Source organism: Lissotriton helveticus, chromosome 2_1 (genome assembly GCF_964261635.1).
Source record: "Lissotriton helveticus chromosome 2_1, aLisHel1.1, whole genome shotgun sequence".
Lineage (NCBI taxonomy): Eukaryota > Metazoa > Chordata > Amphibia > Caudata > Salamandridae > Lissotriton > Lissotriton helveticus.
The window spans coordinates 1442296367-1442316253 of NC_136059.1; the positions used below are offsets into that span (position 1 = coordinate 1442296367).

Consider the following 19887-nt stretch of genomic DNA (forward strand, 5'->3'; position numbering starts at 1 on the left):
GCCAGCATGAGGACGAGACAGAACAAGTTGAGCTTCCCAGCAGTACTCTGAGATAGTGAGGAAAACGGCCGGAGACTGGAGGAACACAGTAGAAGAGTGGAAGAGGGGAGTGCTGTTTGAGAGAGTGGGGCAGCCCTCGCATATGAAGACAGGTACGATCAAGGAATGTTAGGCACCCTCCAGGTACACTTTGAGGACCAGGAACCCCGGAGGTAAGGCGAACTCTCTTCCCATTTTGCGGATTCACTGCCAGAATTGATGCAAGAAGTAAAAGTTTTTGTTGCAAAGCGGGGGCGGCAAGAAGGAGGGATTCTCCAGAGTAGGGGAGTAGAAAATCATTATCAAGAAAAATAATCGAGGAGAAAATACAGGAAACATTGTAACTGCTCATACCAAAGTAAAAATAACTCCCTCATTAAAATTATTTTTTCGAGTCCTCCCAAGTATGCAGAAAGATGGTACAGGCAGCGCAGGTGGCGCAGGCCTCAATATGGAAGTAGATACATCAGACCCATCTAGGAATAGTGAGAATTCAGAGGAGACTGCAACTAACACGAAAAATATGGAAAAGGTTGTAAATAGGGCCGGCTTAACTCTGTCAAAAATGAATGAGTTAAGCAGTGATTCTACGCCAGTTCAAGGAGACGCTATAACAATTCCTGTCAGGAATAGGTTTACTGTCCTTGCACCACTCTACGATCTAGGAGCTCCTGCTCAAGCTCAAAGTGGAAGCAGACAGAGCAGTTAGGATGCGGGAGTGCTTGAAGTGAGTCAGGGGAGCCCTGAAGCCTCGGAAGCTTTGTTGGCAAGTATCTTATTGGGATTGAAAAATGACATAAAGAATCGCTTCGCGGTCTCGAAAGCTAATTAGTTAGGCATACAAGCATCATGCGTGGAGCTAACACAAAAGTTGGATGACGTAACTCTTCGTACAAAGAAGCTAGAGGAAGAGGTGGTCATAGTAAAGCAGGATGTGGAGAAGAATGCCTCTGAGATCTCTAAGCTAGAAAGGCAAAACCAAACCGTAAGGGAAGATATTGAGAGAGTGGCGAACCATTCCCGAAGGAATAATTTGAGGTTTTTGAACATCCCGGAAGCCGAGGAAGGGTCAGATATGAAGGCCTTCATTATCTCGTTGTTACAGAATACGATTATGAAGGGCAAGGAAGAGAATAATTTTGAACACGAAATTTAAAGCGCGCACAGAGAGCCTTTTCGTCGCAATCCCCAGAGGGCTAAACCTAGGAAGATCTTTGTGAACTTTCTCTCATACACTACTAAAGAAAAGATACTAAGCCGGGCCTTAAAAAATGGTCCATACTTAGTAGATGTGTATTCACTGCTAGTCAGTTCAGATCTATGTGAAGCTACAGAGCAGAGGCAGTGGGAGTTAGGAAATAAGATGGAGGAGCTACGGAAGCTGGGAGCAAAGGTTCAGTTAGAATTCCCTGCAATGTTCCGCATAATGTGGAACAATAACATTTATACCTTTCAAACAGTAGAAGATGTGGAGTCGCTAATTGACAGGATCAAAAAGGGATAAACTGCTAAGTGACTAATCCTGGATTACGGATAGTTTGCTCTCTTGCATGTTGTTAAACTAGTTGAAATTCCCCCAATGATTCGCCCATTAGCATTGTTATGCCTAAAAAGAGCGGAAGGGTTCCCTTGGGTGGGTTAAGGGATGGCGGGGTGGGATGGTGGTGGGGGGGCTGTGGGCACGGGTGGGGTGCAGTGGGTCAAAAAAAAAAAGTCCTCTGAACCTCCTATGCAGGATAATCTTACTAAACCAGTAACGAAGCAGGAGGAGAAATATACAAGGAAGTATCATGGCCAAAATTCCAAGTATTGATATATCCACATGGCATGTGAATAGTATTATGTCTATACCTAGATAGAGGAAAGTCATGAAGTATTTAGAAGATAGACAGGCACAAATTATGATCTTACAGGAGACACACGTCCTAGCAAGTCAAAGCAAGGAGTTGTTTGGTAGGTGTGGATGGGTCCAAAATGTCATTACTCTGATCAAGCACAATGTAAGGGGGTTACAATTTTAATTAGGAGCAGTAGTGGGATGGAGCTTAAGTCGTCGAGTACAGACAGTTCTGGTAGATGTGCTCTAGCCCGAATAAGATGGGCAGATTGCGATTTCATATGTGTCAGGTTTTATGGACCCAATGAGGATGATCTGCAGTACATTATAGAATTGGAATTGAGATTGGCGGATACTTCAGCCCCTGAAATTGTGGACGGGGATTTTAATGTACTGCTGGATTCTGTATTGGACCGCTCATCGCGGAGGGAGAGTGCTTCTGTACCTAAAATGAAGAATGCGTTGAAAGGTATGAGACAGGATTTGGACTTACTAGATGTGTGGAGATATCTGAGAGGGAAGGTGAGAAGGTACACATATCACAGTCAAAAATACCATCACTTTTCAAGATTAGACTATTTCTTAGTTGATAGATGCCTTGCAATCAGTATTAAAAAGATTGAGCATCTCCCAGCTCATATTTCAGATCATTCATCAGTCATAATTACTCTACAAACTCTAGGACCGCAGCCAGGTAGGAGATGGACGTTAAAGTGCGCCCTTCTTCTAGAAGGGGGAGTTGAGATAGCTTTGAAAAAGGCTGCAGTAGAATACTTCATCAATAATAAAGATACTGCCTCCCCTGGAATAGTATGGGTTGCCTTTGAGGTATATATTCGCGAGGTCCTGAAAAGCCTTGCCTATCCAAAAAATAGAGAAGATAGGGCAGAAGTAATAAACGTTGAAAAGAAAGCTCGAGGAAGCTTTGCACTCTATAAGTGTGGGGGAGGAAAGGGAGAGGCTGTAAAGGATGTTAGAAGAGGTCCAATTAAAATTTAAAATCAGGCTGGAGTCAAAGTGTAAAGCAAGATGGCAAGCCGCGAATGTGAAGGATTTTGAGTATAGAGAGAAAGCTAAGGCATTGCTGGCCTGGAAGGCTAGGGTCGAAAGAACTAGAAATTAGATAAAGGAGCTGAGGGGAATGGGGGGGGAGGTGCTTGACAGTTGGGATGCAATGCAGGAACATTGTGGCATTTTTCACTGCTTTATAACGTAGATATTACTCCAGAACCCCAAAAGTTAAAAAGTTGGCTTAGCACACTTGGCCTCCCCGTATTGAATGAAGAAGAGGAAAAAATTATGGTAGCCCCAATCACTCGGGAGAAGATATTGGGGGCAATTAAAAGAGCTAAGAATGGGAAGGCCGCTGGTTTAGATGCTGTCCCCTCAGAAGTATATAAAATGTTAACAGAGGAAGTACTGCCTGTATGGGAAAGTTTGTTTAATATGGTATATATGGGGGAGACACAGGCCCCAGAATCGTGGAGAGAGGCTTCCATAGTTCTGATATTAAAACCAGCCAATGACCCGGTAAAAGCAGAGTAGTATCGACCGATATCCCTGCTAAATGCAGGCTACAAGATCTTTGTTAGCATTTTAGCTGGAAGGTTGACTAGAATTGCCCCTCAGCTTATACATGAAGATCAAAAGGGTTTTATCCCCGGGAGGCAGATGCACGAATTTACCAAGCAGTTGATAGGGTGTATCAACAAACTACATCTAGGTCGGTACCCTTGGCGGCGGTCACATTGAATGCCGCCAAGGCTTTTAATCATGTGTGCTGGGATTACTTATTGGCAGTATTGGAGATCGTGGGGTTTGGGCCACATTTTATAACAACATTAAAGGTTTTATATCATCGCTCGACAGCTAGGATTCTTCTTAATGGTCCTCCCACTAGGAGTTTTTCGATTCTTAGAGGGATGAGACAGAGGTGCCCCATTGTCCCACTATTGTTCGATATATATTTATCAAACCATTCACCCAGATGCTTTGCCAGGATGAACCGGTGATTGCTTTCCGGGCAGGAGCATATGAAAAGAAAATTGCGTTATATGCGGATGACCTTATAATTTATACAGCAGATCCGGTTGTTACAATCCCCACGGTGGAGCTATTGGCGAAAGAAAATGGCACTTTCTCAGGATATTCGGTAAATAATGAGAAAACTGGGATAATGTGCTGGAATATTTCAGACTGAAGGGGAAGTGTCCAGAGAGAGATCAGGTATCTTGGAATAAGTATTATTTATTCATTCGAGAGAATTCCCCAGCACAATCTAGAGAGGGTAGTAAAGGATATTGAGAAAACACTCACTAGATGGAAGAACATCCCGCTGTGATAATATGGAAGAGTAAATCTAATTAAAATGGTGCTACTTCCTAAGTTGACATTTCTTTTTAATTGTGTCCCTCTTACTTTCCCCAAAGACCTGATTGATAAAATACAGGGTAAATTAGGCAGTTTTGTCTGGGTAGCCAGGGGAGCATGGATGTCCTGGAAAAAATTGCGGCGTAAATTGGCAGAAGGTGGGTTGTCACTTCCGGACCCAAGACAATACTGCATGGCATTTCAGTTCAAGAATTGTAGAGCTCTCTTAGGTACACCAGGGCCCATGGTGTGGGGCGGGCTGTTGAAGGAGATGGTCAAGGAGTGGGGCACAAAAGGGTTTGTTTACAAATTTGGGGCAAAAAAATTCTTCAAAAAAGTTAGACTGGGGGGCGTGGCCTGCAGCCGGCGATGGTGGCAGCTTGAAGGGAGAGCTCCGTGATTGAAGCGGCCTCCTAAGTGATCCGAGTATTTATCCGCTATTAATTGCTCTCAAGCGGGCAGGCATCGCAGCCCAGGACCAAGCGGCAACATCCTGGCCGACCGGCACCTCGATCCGTGGTCGGGATCGCGAGTTCGGTGCGGCACCGGTGGGGGCCTGTGCACGGGATCCGGACCTGGGACTGTCCTGGTTTGAAGGACGGACAGGAAGTGCAACATCCCGGGCAGTGGAGAACAGGAAGCGTGCCCTGAGACGGTCGGAGGCGGAATCAGATTCTGTGCACCGCGCAGTGCCGCCGACCTTCCCTGCCTCGAAGCGTCTGATCGGAAGCCTAGCTGTGCTGCGGAGGTGAGGAGGGGGGAGGTCCGGCTGGCCTGCTGAGACGGGCGGCAGAGCGGAGAGCGGTGGCTCTGAAAGAGAGGCCGCCATCTTGGGATCGACTGCTCGGCACAGCGTTGACCGCACCAGCCCAGCCTCACGAGTGATTAACGGAGCTGTGAAGACAGTCCCCACGCATCGCCGGACAGCACATAACGGCTTGCGGGGGGCCTCCCGCTGTACGGAAACGGGCCATACCGCCGAGCAATAGACCCTACGTAGAGACATATTCACACTGCGTCGGGGGTTGAGGGGCGCTCACAAGGACCCAACACTCCGGCCGAACTTAGTCTCATTGCAAGTGCTACTGCCCTGAGACTGCACGAGGGAGAGGGCGTAGTGCTCTGAAAGACACAAGAAGGGAAGTGGTGGGCAGCTTGAGGCAGTTGTGCCCCACACAGCACGGGGGGCTATTGACGCGGCCAGCATACGGCGGAGCCAGACAAGATCGTTCCCCTGCTCCCACGGTGAACTATTGAGGGGGAGCGATACGGAGCAGTGCCGCGGAGCCCTGGAAAGACTGGAGCACACCCACGACGACCTAAGGGGCCCTTGCGTGACAACCGAGAAGAAGGAATAAGACCGGGCGACGTCTGGTGTGGATAGCCATCTCGGGACACGCCGATTCGGAGGACCAAGGCACCGACAGCGTCCGCGGGAGGCGGACACCATTGTCGCGATGGCTGGCAAGGGGCCAAAACCAGGGGCATCGCAATCGCGCCTTGATCGTTTTGCGTACGAGAAGCCCAGTTCACCTTCCCCAGACGCCAAATCTCAGCAGGGCAAGGCGGCCGAAGCCGGGGGAGGAAAAAAGGCAACCCTTGATGACGTCATGCGGGCACTCACGCAAGTCCAGACTACAGTCGGATCCATCTCGGCCGAAATAACGCTGATCAGAGCGGACTTCCACAAGATGTCGGAGAAAGTGAGCAATATGGAAGTGGTGACTAAGTCTTTGGTGGAGGATGTGGCAGAGCTGCAGATTGGGATGGATCGCGTCATAAAGGAAAATAAGGTACTGCGCGATAAGCTTGATGATCAGGAAGGACGCTCGAGACGGAACAACATTCGTATCATAGGTGTGCCGGAATCGGAAGACACGAGAGTAATGGACTTGTATGTGGAGGATTTAATTAAGCAGAAGCTACAGCCTAAGGGACTCTTGGCATTCTTCACGGTAGAAAGGGCACACAGAGTCCCGGTGGCGCCAAAAAGCGGGCATGAACCCCAGGCCGATCATAGCGAGACTCTTTAATTTCAGAGATCGGGATGCAATCCTCCAGGCGGCGAGACTTTCCCCCCCACTCAAAATCCAGAATTCTACCTTGGCGTTCTTCCCGGACTATACGGCTGAGGTCGCACGCAGGAGGAGGACCTTCTTCGAGGTGAAGAAGGAACTGAGAGCCCGGGAAATACCGTACTCCATGCTTTTTCCGGCCAAACTTCGGGTTGTGGCAGATAATAAAACTTGGTTTTTTGATTCCCCGGAAATGGCACAGGAATGGCTGGAGGGGTGGAGACAGGTGGATCCCCCACGTCGCTCTAACCGGCAGAACAAGCACCGTACTGCGGGAGCCCGACAGAACTCACAGTCCGCAGGGGAGGGAGCGGAGGCTCATTCCCCATTATCTGATCTTCGAGAAGAGGGTGCTGATGAGGACTAATACATCGCAGTTAATCATTGACTGACCTGACTTGATTTTGAACCGGCAATGCCGCTGTGGACACTGGGCTGAGGGCCTCCGCGGCTGAAGTTGGGGGCCGCCGATACCGGAGAACCCTTCACCCCAACGAGCAAGTACTGTGTTTTGGGTTGGGTTCAAGCACTCTGCTGAGTTGGGGGGGCGGGCAGTTCTGAGTCCGTTGAGCAGGGGGGCAGGGAGGGGGGGAGTTGGGGGTAGGATGACTTTTTGGTTTTTAAGTACTACACTGGGTCAATCACTGTACAGTATAGAGCGAATGCGTAGAGTAGGGGTACGACTGCGCGCACTGCGAAATCACTTCACACGATGTATGATGTGTAACGACAGCCGGCTGGCTTGTCGCTTTGTCTGCTATGATGGGGGAGGACATTAGCACGGGGAGGGCGTCACCACTGTGCCTACTGTCTTGGAATGTAAGGGGCCTGGGAGATAAAATAAAGCGGGGATTGGTCCTACAGACCATTAGGAGATCCAACCCAGCCTTGGTCCTGCTGCAGGAAACTCATTTGACTGGGCCCGCCGTTCGGGCCATGGATAGGAAAGGCTACAGTATGATAGTACACTCGGAGTTCACTAAGGGGTCCCGGGGTACTGGGATATTAATGCACCGCTCCACCAGGTTCATTGTACACTCAGTTAATACAGACACGCAGGGACGCTTTGCGGCGGTCCATGGACAATGGGAAGGGAGACCACTGAACATAGTCTCGGTATACATACCACCAGCTCTGCACACCGTAGCTCTTCCAGACCTGGGGAATTTTCTGTTACACCTCCCGGAAGGGGACTTAATAGTGGGGGGAGATTTCAACGCGGTGGCGCACAGCTCACAGGACCGATACCCAACGCGCACACGCACCCCGGGGCCTACCAAATTGTTTGAATTCATGGAAGCACAGGGTTTAATGGATATATGGAGGCACTTTCACCCAGACGTCCAGCAATACACGTATTACTCGGCAGTTCACGATAGTCTGTCGCGAATAGACTACTTCCTCACATTGGGAGGGGGCCTTCTTAATATCACTGACACTAACATCAGGCCACGAGGGATTTCGGATCATTCCCCGTTAACTCTTACTTTATCCAGTCAGGTGCGAACACACAGACGCCTCTATCCTATCTACCTGGGGTATTTTAGGGAACCTGTAATAACCAAGGCTTTAAAAGCAAGTACGAAATTATATATCACGGAAAATGAGGGTTCGGTAGCCTCACATGTTACATTCTGGGAGGCCTACAAAACAGTCCTTCGCGGGCAGGCGATATCGGCCATCGCACAACATAAACGCACGCAAAGCAGAGAGCTATCAGACCTGGAGAACCGACTCGCCGGTGCGACTCGGGCGCATGAAAGTGACCCGAGTGAAGACACACTTCACGCGCTCTGGCTGAGTCAACAGAGGCACACCGATCACCAGCGACGTATCGTGCTGGGTGGGATGGCGGCGACGGCAAGTAGAGTCTATGACATGGGCGATAAGGCAGGTAAACTCTTGGTATGGCTGGAGAGGAAACGTGGAGAGCAAAGGGCCATACTCCAACTCAGGGACTCGAGGGGGGTGCTACAGACTAGGCCTGACCGAATAGTGGAACTCCTCGCGGACCATTTTGAGTCTGTCTATTCCCCCGACACGGAAGTTTCGCGAGACATGGTGGAGGGATCGCTCATGGGGGTACCGACCCGTACTCTCCTCCCGGACGCCAGAGACGAACTTGAATCGGACCTGACGTCAGATGAAATACAGGTGGCCATAGCGGCGTTGAGCACAGGGAAGGCATTGGGTCCCAACGGCGTGCCGATTGAATGGTACAAACTTATGTCCGAGACACTGTCCACTCCCCTACTCGAAATGTATAAGGAAAGCCGGGAACGGGGGAGCTTGCCCTTTGACCAGCGCATGGCCACCATAGTGGCGATTCCGAAGCCTGGCAAACCTCCTGAAGACTGCAGTTCATACCGTCCTATATCGCTCCTTAACGCCGAAAATAAAATTCTGGCGAAGCTACTGGCCACTAGACTGCTGCCGCACCTGCAGCACCTAATTCATCCGGATCAGTCTGGCTTTATGCCGCATCGGAGCACGGCGCTGAATCTGAGACGGTTGCACGGAGTGCTGGCACGCGCCCCGCGATTAACGGAGCCGGCTGCGGTACTCTCGTTGGATGCCCGAATGGCGTTCGACCTGGTGGAGTGGCGCTATCTTTTCGCAGTCCTAGAACATATGGGATTCGGCCCCGGCTTCATCTCATGGATCAGGTTGTTATACACCGAGCCAGTTGCGAGAGTGACGACTAATGGGTGTACCTCGCGGGATTTCCCACTAGCAAGAGGCACAAGGCAGGGATGCCCGCTTTCCCCGCTGCTCTTTGCATTGGTGTTGGAGCCCCTGGCCACCATTCTCCGCTCCACTCCCTTGCTGAAGGGCATACAGTGGGGTGACGGTTGGGAGGACAGGGTCTCCCTGTATGCGGATGATATGCTGGTATACCTCATGGATCTAGACGCGGGCATTCCGATCCTGCTGGCTATCTGTGAGACCCATGGAGCGGCATCAGGATATAAACTGAACTGGTCTAAGTCAGTGTTATTCATGATCCGGGGCGAACCCCCGATACTGCCTGATGGGTGCCAGTTGATCGTAGAAACATGTACCTTCAGGTACCTGGGAATCCACATCGCGCTGGACTCTGAGACGTTTTTAGAACTCAACCTGGTTCCCTTGATGACCAGACTGAGGGCGGATGTGCGCCATTGGAAGGCCCTCCCCCTGACACTACTGGGTAGGGCGGCGCTCTTTAAAATGCTGGCACTACCTCGCTTCCTGTATGTCCTGGAAAACACCCCGACGGCGGTTCCAGCGTTGTTCTTCCGCCAGGTGACGGCACAACTGACCACGCTGCTTTGGAGTGGCAAGCCGGCTAGGGTAGCTCAGCTGAAATTGATTAGGGATTGGTACAGCGGGGGGATAGCGCTCCCGAGCCTTGAATTGTACTATTGGGCGGCGCACCTTAAGGTGATCAACCAATGGATTCATGCTACCCATGATGACCCGGCGTATGTGGCTGATAACAGGCAATTAGGTACGGCTACCCTCCTGGCACCGCTCTATAATAAGGGTTTGGTTGGGAAGCTGGAAGGACCGACCAGGCACACGGTGACTATCTGGCATAAGGCACAGAAGCGGCTTGGATGGGAGGGGGTGATTACCAGACTCACGCCACTATGGGACTCCAGGGCATTTGGTACGTTACGTAACAGTAAAGGGTTTGATCGGTGGGATACCATTGGGATATCCACGGTGGGCGATCTATGGTCTGGAGGCGCAGTACTCTCTTTCGACACACTGAGGACACAGTATGACCTGGGAGTGACGGAAACGTACAGATATGTACAAATTAGACACGCACTTCTGTCTGTGTTGGAAGCTGGGGCGCTGGTCCCGGAGTCGGCTCCGTTAGAGGACCGACTGCTAACGGACTATATGGAGACGAGTGCTACTTCCCTCACGTACCGTAAGTTGTTGAACAATTTGCCAGATCCGCTGGGACGCCTGAAGGAAAAGTGGATGGGGGAGTTGGGGGATCTGGATGAGTCGGAGTGGAACGAGGCGCTGGCATCACCCAGAGAGGCTGGCATATCCATGCGATTTCGATTGGTCCAATTTAAAATTTTCCACAGAGTTTATTACACCCGCACAACACTCTATAACATACACAGGGCGGACCATCCATATTGCTTGCGCAACTGTGGGGAGGAGGGTACACTGTTCCATACATTATGGGAATGTCCCACTATACAAAATTACTGGGGACGCGTAGCGCGCAAAATCAGCCAGACGCTAGACACCCCTTTCACACCTACCCCTCGGGTATGCATATTACACGTGTGGGGCCAGACAGATCTATCACTACATGGGAAGCGTTGGGTGGTCATTGGAATGATGCTGGCGAAGCGCGATATAGCTCAGAACTGGGGTGCGCCGACTACTCCGACGCTGTCGCAGTGGTGCAGGAACATGGATATGCTTATGTTAAGGGAGCGGGAGGTCTATAAACAGAGACTCAACCCGCGCAAGTGGAATAAAATCTGGCAACCATGGAACTCATATAGAGGGGATATTTGTGAGCCACTGCCGGAAGATGAGGATGTAGATAGTTCTGGGGAGGAGGATGAAACGGACTAATGTGACAATATCTGGGGTGGGCATTAGTGGGAGGAGTGCATGGGAAATAGAATGTGGTTTCGAGAAACGGGCTACTTGCTGGTCCAAACCTAAAGTAATATACGCATAAGCTTTACTTACACTGATAATATGATTGTCTTCTGATACGGTTGTTACACTTGACCCTTTTATGTGGTATGTCAGAGTTGGGGTGAAAAGAAAATTTGAAAAGTTGCTCCACTGAATGAATGCAGCTGAATGTTGAAGCTGCAATGTTATGATGATGCTTAATACTGATCATTTGTGAAGGCAACAATAAAAACACATTTTCAACAACAAAAAAAAAAGTTAGACTGAAGACCCTTAAGGCAGCACTTATTCTTTGGGTAGGAATAAGGAACATATTGGGAATGGGGTACTTTTCAGATGGTGCACCAATATGGGATTCACCAGGTATGCCAGAACGTTTGCAAGACCTGCTAAGCATTACTAAGGAGGGTGGGAATTGAACTATGGGGAATCTCATGGTGATGAAAGAGGTGGTACCATGGGAAATCTTGACGCCAAAGACAGGTGGGTCCCTCTCAAGGTGTAAATATTTGCAGTTGTTATCCTGGGAGGAGGCAAATAGGAGAGAGATCGGAGGAACTTGGGAGTTTGAAAGGAAATTGCAGAATGAGGCCCCAAAAAGGAAGGAAGTTACTCACTGGTCTGAAGAAAAGAAGTTGAAAGCACCACATGAGATCTGGGATGGTGTCATTCAGATGACAGTGCCCCAGAGAATGTGGCAACTCTCTTTTAAACTGTTGTATAAGGTGGTCAAGCCAACAAACCTAAAAAGGAACACATTTTTTACAGTCAATAGGTTATATTGGCCACCAAACAATTTGGCAAAATTTGTAACAGCTGTAGCCCCAAGATGTCACAGATGTGGTATGTTAAGTGCGGATGATCGACATATGTTTTCATAAAGGCCCTTGCTACAAGACTATTGGTCTTCAGTTGAGAAAGTAATAAACAACATTTTCTGTACCAATATAAAAATAAGCCTAACGCTGATCATGAGCAGGATCAGCTGACTTTGCCCCTATCGATGAACAGGCGGGCCTGACTCTTCTATCCTATTCTTCTCGCTAGGAGAGAAATTTGTAAGAAACAGATGCTATACCGCCTCAAGGGTTGGACTGGCTCCAGGCAGTTAAAACTATTTGCAAAATGGACATAGGACTCGAGACTGGTACACATTCTAAGATCGGGGATGAATTTTTGAACTGGAATGGTACTATAAGAACTTAATCCCACGTGTCCTATGATTACATCTGCCTGGAACTACCAACCAGGTACCTGGGCGGGCTGGTACGCAGGACTATTGCGTTACTGCAAACAGCCTGGAGTGGTACAGATCAGATGTCAGGCTAGATTTTGCAAACAATGGTGGTATGAGGTGACACAAAAACAAGCATTTGCAATGCAATAGGTCTCGCATTAATTAAGTTTGAGGTATTGGCATTGCTCAATATTGCAACACCAATTGCAACTAAAGTCTATAAATTGTAGGCCAAAAAAATTTGGTTTGATTTTTGTAGCAATGGTGGCATGCTGCGCTTTAGATGAGTATGTTTAAAAGTAAAGTGCGCCATACTGCGATTGCTACAATAGTTAATTGTGGATGCGTTAACAATTGATGTGTGCACTGATGGCTGGTGGTGTGTGTGCCTGTAGAAATTGTGCACTGATGGCTGGTGGTGTGTGTGCCTGGTCTAAGTGTGCTCTGTCGTCTGGTGGTGTGTGTGCCTGGTGGAAGCGTGCACTGACTGCTGGTGGTGTGTGTGCCTGGTGAAAGCATGCACTGACGGCTGGTGGTGTGTGCCTGGTGAAAGCATGCACTGACGGCTGGTGGTGTGTGTGTGCGCCTGGTAATAGCGTGCGCTGGTGGTGTGTGCCTGGTGAAAGCGTGCACTGACGCCTGGAGGTGTGTGTGTGTGCCTGGTGAAAGCGTGCACTGATGACTGGTGGTGTGAGTGTGTGTGCCTGGTGAAAGCGTACACTGACGGCGGTGGTGTGTGGAAAAGTAAATTTTGTCATGTTCTGTGTCCCTACGTGTCATCCATCATATGTTATATGTGCATGATTAAATATGCATATGTATTCCCTATGTTTGATTAAAGACGCAATTATAGTTGTGTCCACCTCTAGTATGTCAGTTCCCAGTTCTCGTGAATACTACGAATATCAAGCCCATGTAAAGCTACGTTGCCACGTTTCTCAGTGTGCACGTTATTCCATTGTAAAGTCCCCGTTTCTAGGCCTCAAAAGGGCCTGGACACCAGATTCAGCTCCTGTCTCCTGTCTCCTGAAGCCCTCGCTGAGGAGCGATACAGCCCCCACCTGTATCCTCGACCCTTCACTTACTTCCTGCCTCGCAGTGCCCGGCTCAGCTTGGCTCTGCCTCTGAGTCTGCCAAGAGTATGTTATGATTCCAGTTATCAGTCCAGCCCTCCTTCTCTGCATTCCTAAAGCTACTGAATCGCATCAATAATTTCCGTCATTGTCTAGCCTCTACGTCTCCATGTAAGAGAAATACTGCATTTAATGGTCATTTAATATTCTTCATCACGCACTACATGTAGAATAATGCATGGTCCAGTCTTAGTGTCTGTTAGCCTTTCCCCTCCTGACTTCTAGTTTATATCAACATGTTCTCTAAACATCAGATACTAGATACTGTTTAGGTACATGTCGCCTTGACTCTCCAGACTTCAGTCTCTGCTCCTAGCACAGAGTTCGAAGCCCCCAGTTTCTCCTAGTAACACGTCATTGCCAGTTTGCACGCACCATCAGGTTAGAGGTCCCGGCTCCTCAGGTAGCCCCCTCCATGGTTTCCGCCCCATTCATGACATATTCTGTTACGTTTGCATCACATGTCTATGTATACGCCCTGTTACACCTCTTTTCACCCTTATCTTTCGCGACTGCTACGCGTCACGCCTTTTGCTCCACCCACTGCTACGCCTATTGCAATGTAATGCTATGTGTTTGCGTTATGTATATATGCTCATGCACTGTTATTAAAAAGTTATCCTATCCTTCCTAGCGCGCTCATCCCAGATCCAGCCCCAGCAGCTGCTGGGCCCTGCCATCCTATTCCTATGCAGGTTGTCCTGTTCCTGTCCTTTATGCTGTAATAAACCTGCAAACTCCTACTACCTCGAATCTTGACTCTTATTTATTGAGCTATCTGTTATTCATTTATTCATTCAAAAATAGATCCGGTATTATTTATTTATATACCACATAATGGCGCCCGAATAGGGACTTGCCCTTTCCCCACGCGTCGGTGAAGCCACGCCGACCCCCTGACCCTCTGCAGTCGTGACGGAACTCTTCTGCGCACCGGCAGATATTTCTGCTTCAAGTATCCCTCAGGCCCACGGAGGAGACGGAGGAGGCGGTCCAGCATCCAGACGAGACGGTGGAGGAACGCGGCGAGTCCCGACCAGAGCCCAAGCCAAGAGTCCAAGGTCCGAGGTATCCGGAGGTCCACCCGTAACAGAAGTCCGAAGTTCGTCCGTCCGGCGTCCAAGCAGTCTCGTCCAGTCTGAGGCTTTCCGTTCTTACTGCCCGGTGAGTACCGTTACTGGGGTAGTATCTAGACAGGGTCAATTTAATTGACTCTGGTCCGTGGGTTGGTGGTACACAGTCCCACAAACGAAGTGTCCACTTCGGTGGATGCGGGTCCTGACGTGTCTCTGTATGAGACCGGTAAGTTTCGTACTGTTTCAGCAGTGCATCTAGTTCCTGTTCTAGTCAGTTCTGTTCTCGAGAAAATTCATGTATTCTGTGTTCCGTATTCCAGGTAGTATTCTGTTCGAACTGTTATTTTAAATGTTCTTCATGTATTTTAATGTCGTGGTATGAATGGGGAATAAGTATCGTGTTCATTGTGTATTGTATTGTGTCTAGATTACAGTTCAGTCATGCCCTTGTTTTCTAAGTTACGTCAGTTAAAAACTAGAAAGGGTCTGCTGGAAGCAGCAGTTCCTGTCCCGCCTAGGGACAGTCCAGGTCATTTTATGTATCAGAAGCACGGCATAAGTGCCATATTATATCTAGATTTATGGGTAGATTATACCAAACAGTTAGAAGAAAAGTATAGATGGCCCGTATCGGGTACATGGGATGCCGAGTGCATCATGAGAGTAGAAGAAGCATTATGGAAAAAGAAAGCCAGACAGTCACAGAAAGATGCCATCGAGTTATGGCGCAAAGAAGCTCATAAAAGAACCGAAAAAGAAATCAGAAAGTCAGAATTAAGTAGAGAATCCTTAGAACGAGCCCAAGAAAGGGAATTAATCGAGATTGGTGAACAAGTTAAAGCCGAACAGTCAGACAGACAGAGGCATGCCCTTATTAAGGGTATGTATCCTCTCCGTGCCGAGGGCTTGCCAAAAGCGACCCCAGAGGCATCCAGTAATTTCCCGCCACCATTAGTTCCGACCAAGCTACGTCACAAACAGACCGCAGCTGATATTTTCATTTCGTCCTATTTGGACGACACAGTCCCAGAATATGCAAATCCTGTTCGCGCTCCGCCAGTCCCTGTAAATCAGGCACTACCCGCTCCTCCAGACACCGGAGTACCTGTTGCGGTACCCCCGGTCCAGCCCGCCATACAAGTCCAGCCTGCATTTCCATTTCCCACTCTGCCAGGACGAAGAGGATCAGTCGACGATTCTAGTTTAGGGGCCGCAGGAGGAGGTACTCCTCAAACCCCGCCGCCACACAAGCGTTTAACGACAGCCGAATTACATATGCAAGCGTCACAGCGTACGCCCAGACATCAGTCTGTAGCAGAAATAAGAAAATCCCTTGCCGAATGCGGCTATGATCCAGTCCCAGGCGAGGATAATATGGTTTTATATTCATTCCGCGTAAGAAAGGTGGCCGAGTATCTAGTCACCCTACCGAATATGAAAGAAGATCTAGACAGAATATATCGTTTCATCCGTACAGGGGATGATCCAGAAAGCATTGGCGAGGCCATGTCTCAAAGGAAAGCTGAGACCCAGCTCATGATATTAAAGTTTCTGATCAATTGTCTAATAAGAGAACAAGATTACCCGTCTAAAGATCCGGCTGAAATGAGAACCCTGACAAGGTGGAGTGATAATATAGCCGAGGGTAAGCACAAGACCGTCGGTGCTATGGAGAGTATGTACAAGAAAATCCGTAAAGAAATAATAAAGTTACACGAACAGCGTAAAGCAGCACAAGTAAGCGAGAAAGAAAGTAACTCTGATCCTGAAGAATTAGACGACGAAAATCCCGACAGAATAGCGTATGTAGGAAAATCTAGATTTCCAGATCGCCATTTACGCCTAGAACACAAGTCTATTTTTCATCATCCAGCACCAGAACAAGGTTCTCTAGAACAAGTGTTTCAAGCTACCGATCACATTCTGAAATCACGAATCGGTTACGGTGAGTTGAGTACCATGCATGAACAAGAACTAGTCCGATCAGCAGTCCGATGGATTACTGATTCTACCACTTTTCCAGACGAAATAGTGGCACAAATGTTTCTGAAAATGCCCCCAGCCGAGCAACGACTGGCGGGTATGTATATGATTCAGCACCTCATTACATTGTATGAGGGTCAGCACTCTGATCCAGGCCCGTTACATGATATCCTGAACGAGTTACTCCAGTATAGATGGATAGGTTTAGGTACCGATTTAATTAGTGTCATTCTAGAACAGCGTCACAAATATAGAACGTTTTTGAATCCGCATTTTGTTCATGTCTCACCCCCAGAAAGTAAACCATTTTACATAGAGAGACAGAATCCGTTACGAGAAGTCCACCCAGTTAGAGGAACGGGTGGCGAACTAGAACGAGTGTTTGTTTACACTCCGATTACAAAGATGGAACTCCTAGAGATGAAGAAATTAATTCCCTGTCATGATAAAGATCCAGCAGGGTTCCATAGAGAATTAAAAGACATGCTCCGTATGGGAGAATACACGTATCCAGATATAATTAAAATGTTAAAGGTTCTGCTGCCCGCAGGGGTGTATGAAAAGCTCAAGGAAAAAGAATGGGAGGTGGGAGAGAAAAAGATCGATTGGGCAGTTCTAGAAGCTGAAGACAAGGCACGAGTACCAGGTACCGGCCTTGGAGCGAAATGTAAAGAATTACCTGAATTATTGATTCAAGTTTTACCCAGATTATTGACAACTTGAAAAGAAGACTGGGATGCAATCTCAGCCTGTAAACAGAAACAAGACGAAGACATTAGTGATTTTTATTCTAGATTTGAGAAATGCTTTAGTATCAACAGTGGCCTCAAGACAAGTAGTGAGTCATACCCTCACCTTTTTGTTACTAAATTAGTCGAGAATTCAAGTCCATCAATTAAAAATCGAGTTTTGAAAGTCGAAAGTACCTGGCAAGCTAATACCCCGTCCCAGATGTTGCAGATGCTCCAATACCACCAGAATAGGATCAGAGAAGAGCAAGAACACGAGAGAAAACGTATGAAAGACACGAAAATGAAAGTACTAGTTGCACAATCTGTTCCTCAAGACAGTCAGAAGAGGGGTCCGAATCAAGCCAGTCATCCTGCAGCTCCCGTTAAAGGGAACTGCAATTATTGTAAACAGCCAGGTCATTTTATAAACGAGTGTGCAGTTCTGAAACACAACATAGCTACCGGTAAGACTAAAGAAAGACCACGTCCGCCTAGACAAGAACAAGTTTCACAGACTCCTCAGCCACAGAATGCACAACAGACAGTTACTGTACCGCAGCCCATTGCTGCCACACAGCACGTTACACAGCAGATGTATCAGTATGCACAGTCTGAGTATCCAGAGTATCAGCCATATTCATGAAACAGCCTAGAGAGGGAGGTAGGCTTGCCTCTCATCGAGATACCTGTAGATCAAGAAGGTCCCTATGTTCACAGTCAAGTATTAGGGAAAGACAGAAAGTTTTTGATTGATACAGGGGCAAGTAGGACCACAATTAGTCACGCCGAAGTTCCAGGGGCTCCGCTCTCAGGCTCAAGAAATGTTTCCCTTGGATTTTCAGGAAAACCTATCGTAAATGAGATATCAAAGCCAGTTACTCTAGAAGTAGGTCCATTGTCCCGCACTACTGATCTGTTACTTACTAAGTCATGTCCAGAGAATCTATTAGGTATTAAAACACTGAAAGAGTTAGGTGCAGTTATATGCTGTTCCCCAGAGGGAATACGATTGTTCCTACGTGACTTCAAGGGTCACTATGTATTACGAGATTTTGATCCCAGATTGTCTAATGTTCCGCAGCATCTATGGGCGCAAGGTCCAACTGATGTTGGTTATATGCAAATCACACCCCATCGTGTGACTCTCAAGCCAGGTGTAGTGTTACCACGAATCAGACAGTACAGATTGCCACCTGAGGCTGTAGCAGCCTTATCCAAAATTATTGACGAGCTCATCGCTCAAGGAGTGGTTGTAGAAACTGACTCCAATGTATGCAATTCTCCGATCATTCCAGTCATGAAACGTACTGATCCAAATGCACCCCCAGTATACCGATTAGTGATTGACCTACGAGAGCTTAATAAATGTATTATTCCTCAGTATCCCGTTGTCCCAGATATCTCTTCCCTATTGACAGCCATTGATTCAGAAGCCTCATTTTTTACAGTCATAGACCTCAAGAATGCATTTTTTAGTGTTCCCATTCATCCAGACAGCCAGTTCCTTTTCGGATTTTGTTTAAATGGAAGGAGCTATATGTTCACACGAGCTCCTCAAGGTTTCACAGAAAGTCCTAGTATTTACAGTCAAGCACTTAAGAGACAACTAGACAACATTCACATGCCAACTGACACTGCCCTGCTCCAGTATGTCGATGATCTACTGATCACAGCCCGTTCTGAATGTGCTTGCGAGCGAGCATCCCTTACAGTCTTGTATTTCCTAGCCGAGATGGGGCACAAGGTGTCCCCTTCTAAGCTTCAATTCTGTGTCCAGCAAGTGGTCTACTTAGGACACTTACTGTCCAAGAGGGGTAGGCAGTTGACACCAGACCGTATCCAGTTAATAGCGAGTCTTCCTCAGCCCAAGACCCAGAAGGAGGTACGTGCTTTTATCGGCCTCACTTATTACTGCCGACAATGGATTCCTCAGTATGCATTTCTAGCCAAGCCACTGATACAGTTAACGACACAGGAGGCAGCCGTATCGACTGTACTCCCTTGGACATCTGAACATACACTCAGTTTCAATGAGTTAAAGAAAGCCCTATGCCAAGCTCCAGTTCTAGCTACACCAAACTACAGTAAGCCTTTTACACTTTTCGTCACAGAACGTGAAGGTACAGCATTATCTGTTCTCACACAAGATCAAGCAGGACAATACAAGCCCTGTGCTTATTTTTCGAGCACATTAGATCCTGTAGCCCAGGCTCTGCCTGCGTGCCTCAAGTCAGTTGCAGCCACAGCACTAGCTATCAGACAAAGTGATTCCATAGTCTTAGGACACTCCCTGACAGTACAAGTTCCACACTCCGTGGAAGTTCTTTTAAACCGAACACAGACTCAGCACTTGACAATTGCACGTTTAACAGGTTATGAATTGACACTGTTCCAGCCACACATAGAAATCAGACGCTGCAACGTTTTAAATCCTGCCACATTGTTACCATCAGTTACTACGAATTCTGCCACACATGACTGTGTGGAAGTAGTTAACATTACGACAAAGCCAAGACAAGATCTGACAGATATTCCGTTACCAGACCCTGACCTGACACTTTATGTGGATGGTTCATGTATGAGAACAAGTACAGGAGAACTAGTCGCCGCGTATGCAGTGACTACTGATACTGAAGTTATTGAGACACACCGTATTGACACCCTGTCCGCTCAAGCAGCAGAGCTAGTTGCTCTGACACAAGTCTGTATACACGCCAAGAACTTGAAAGTTAATATTTACACAG

At 48.0% G+C, this 19887-nt stretch overlaps 1 protein-coding gene across 3 annotated transcripts in view; it reads left to right on the forward strand.

Annotated features, from left to right (window-relative positions):
• Nucleotides 1–19887, forward strand: part of MRPL1 (mitochondrial ribosomal protein L1) — a 549098-nt gene that overhangs the window by 347326 nt on the left and 181885 nt on the right. The gene's annotated exons all lie outside the window — the stretch shown is intronic.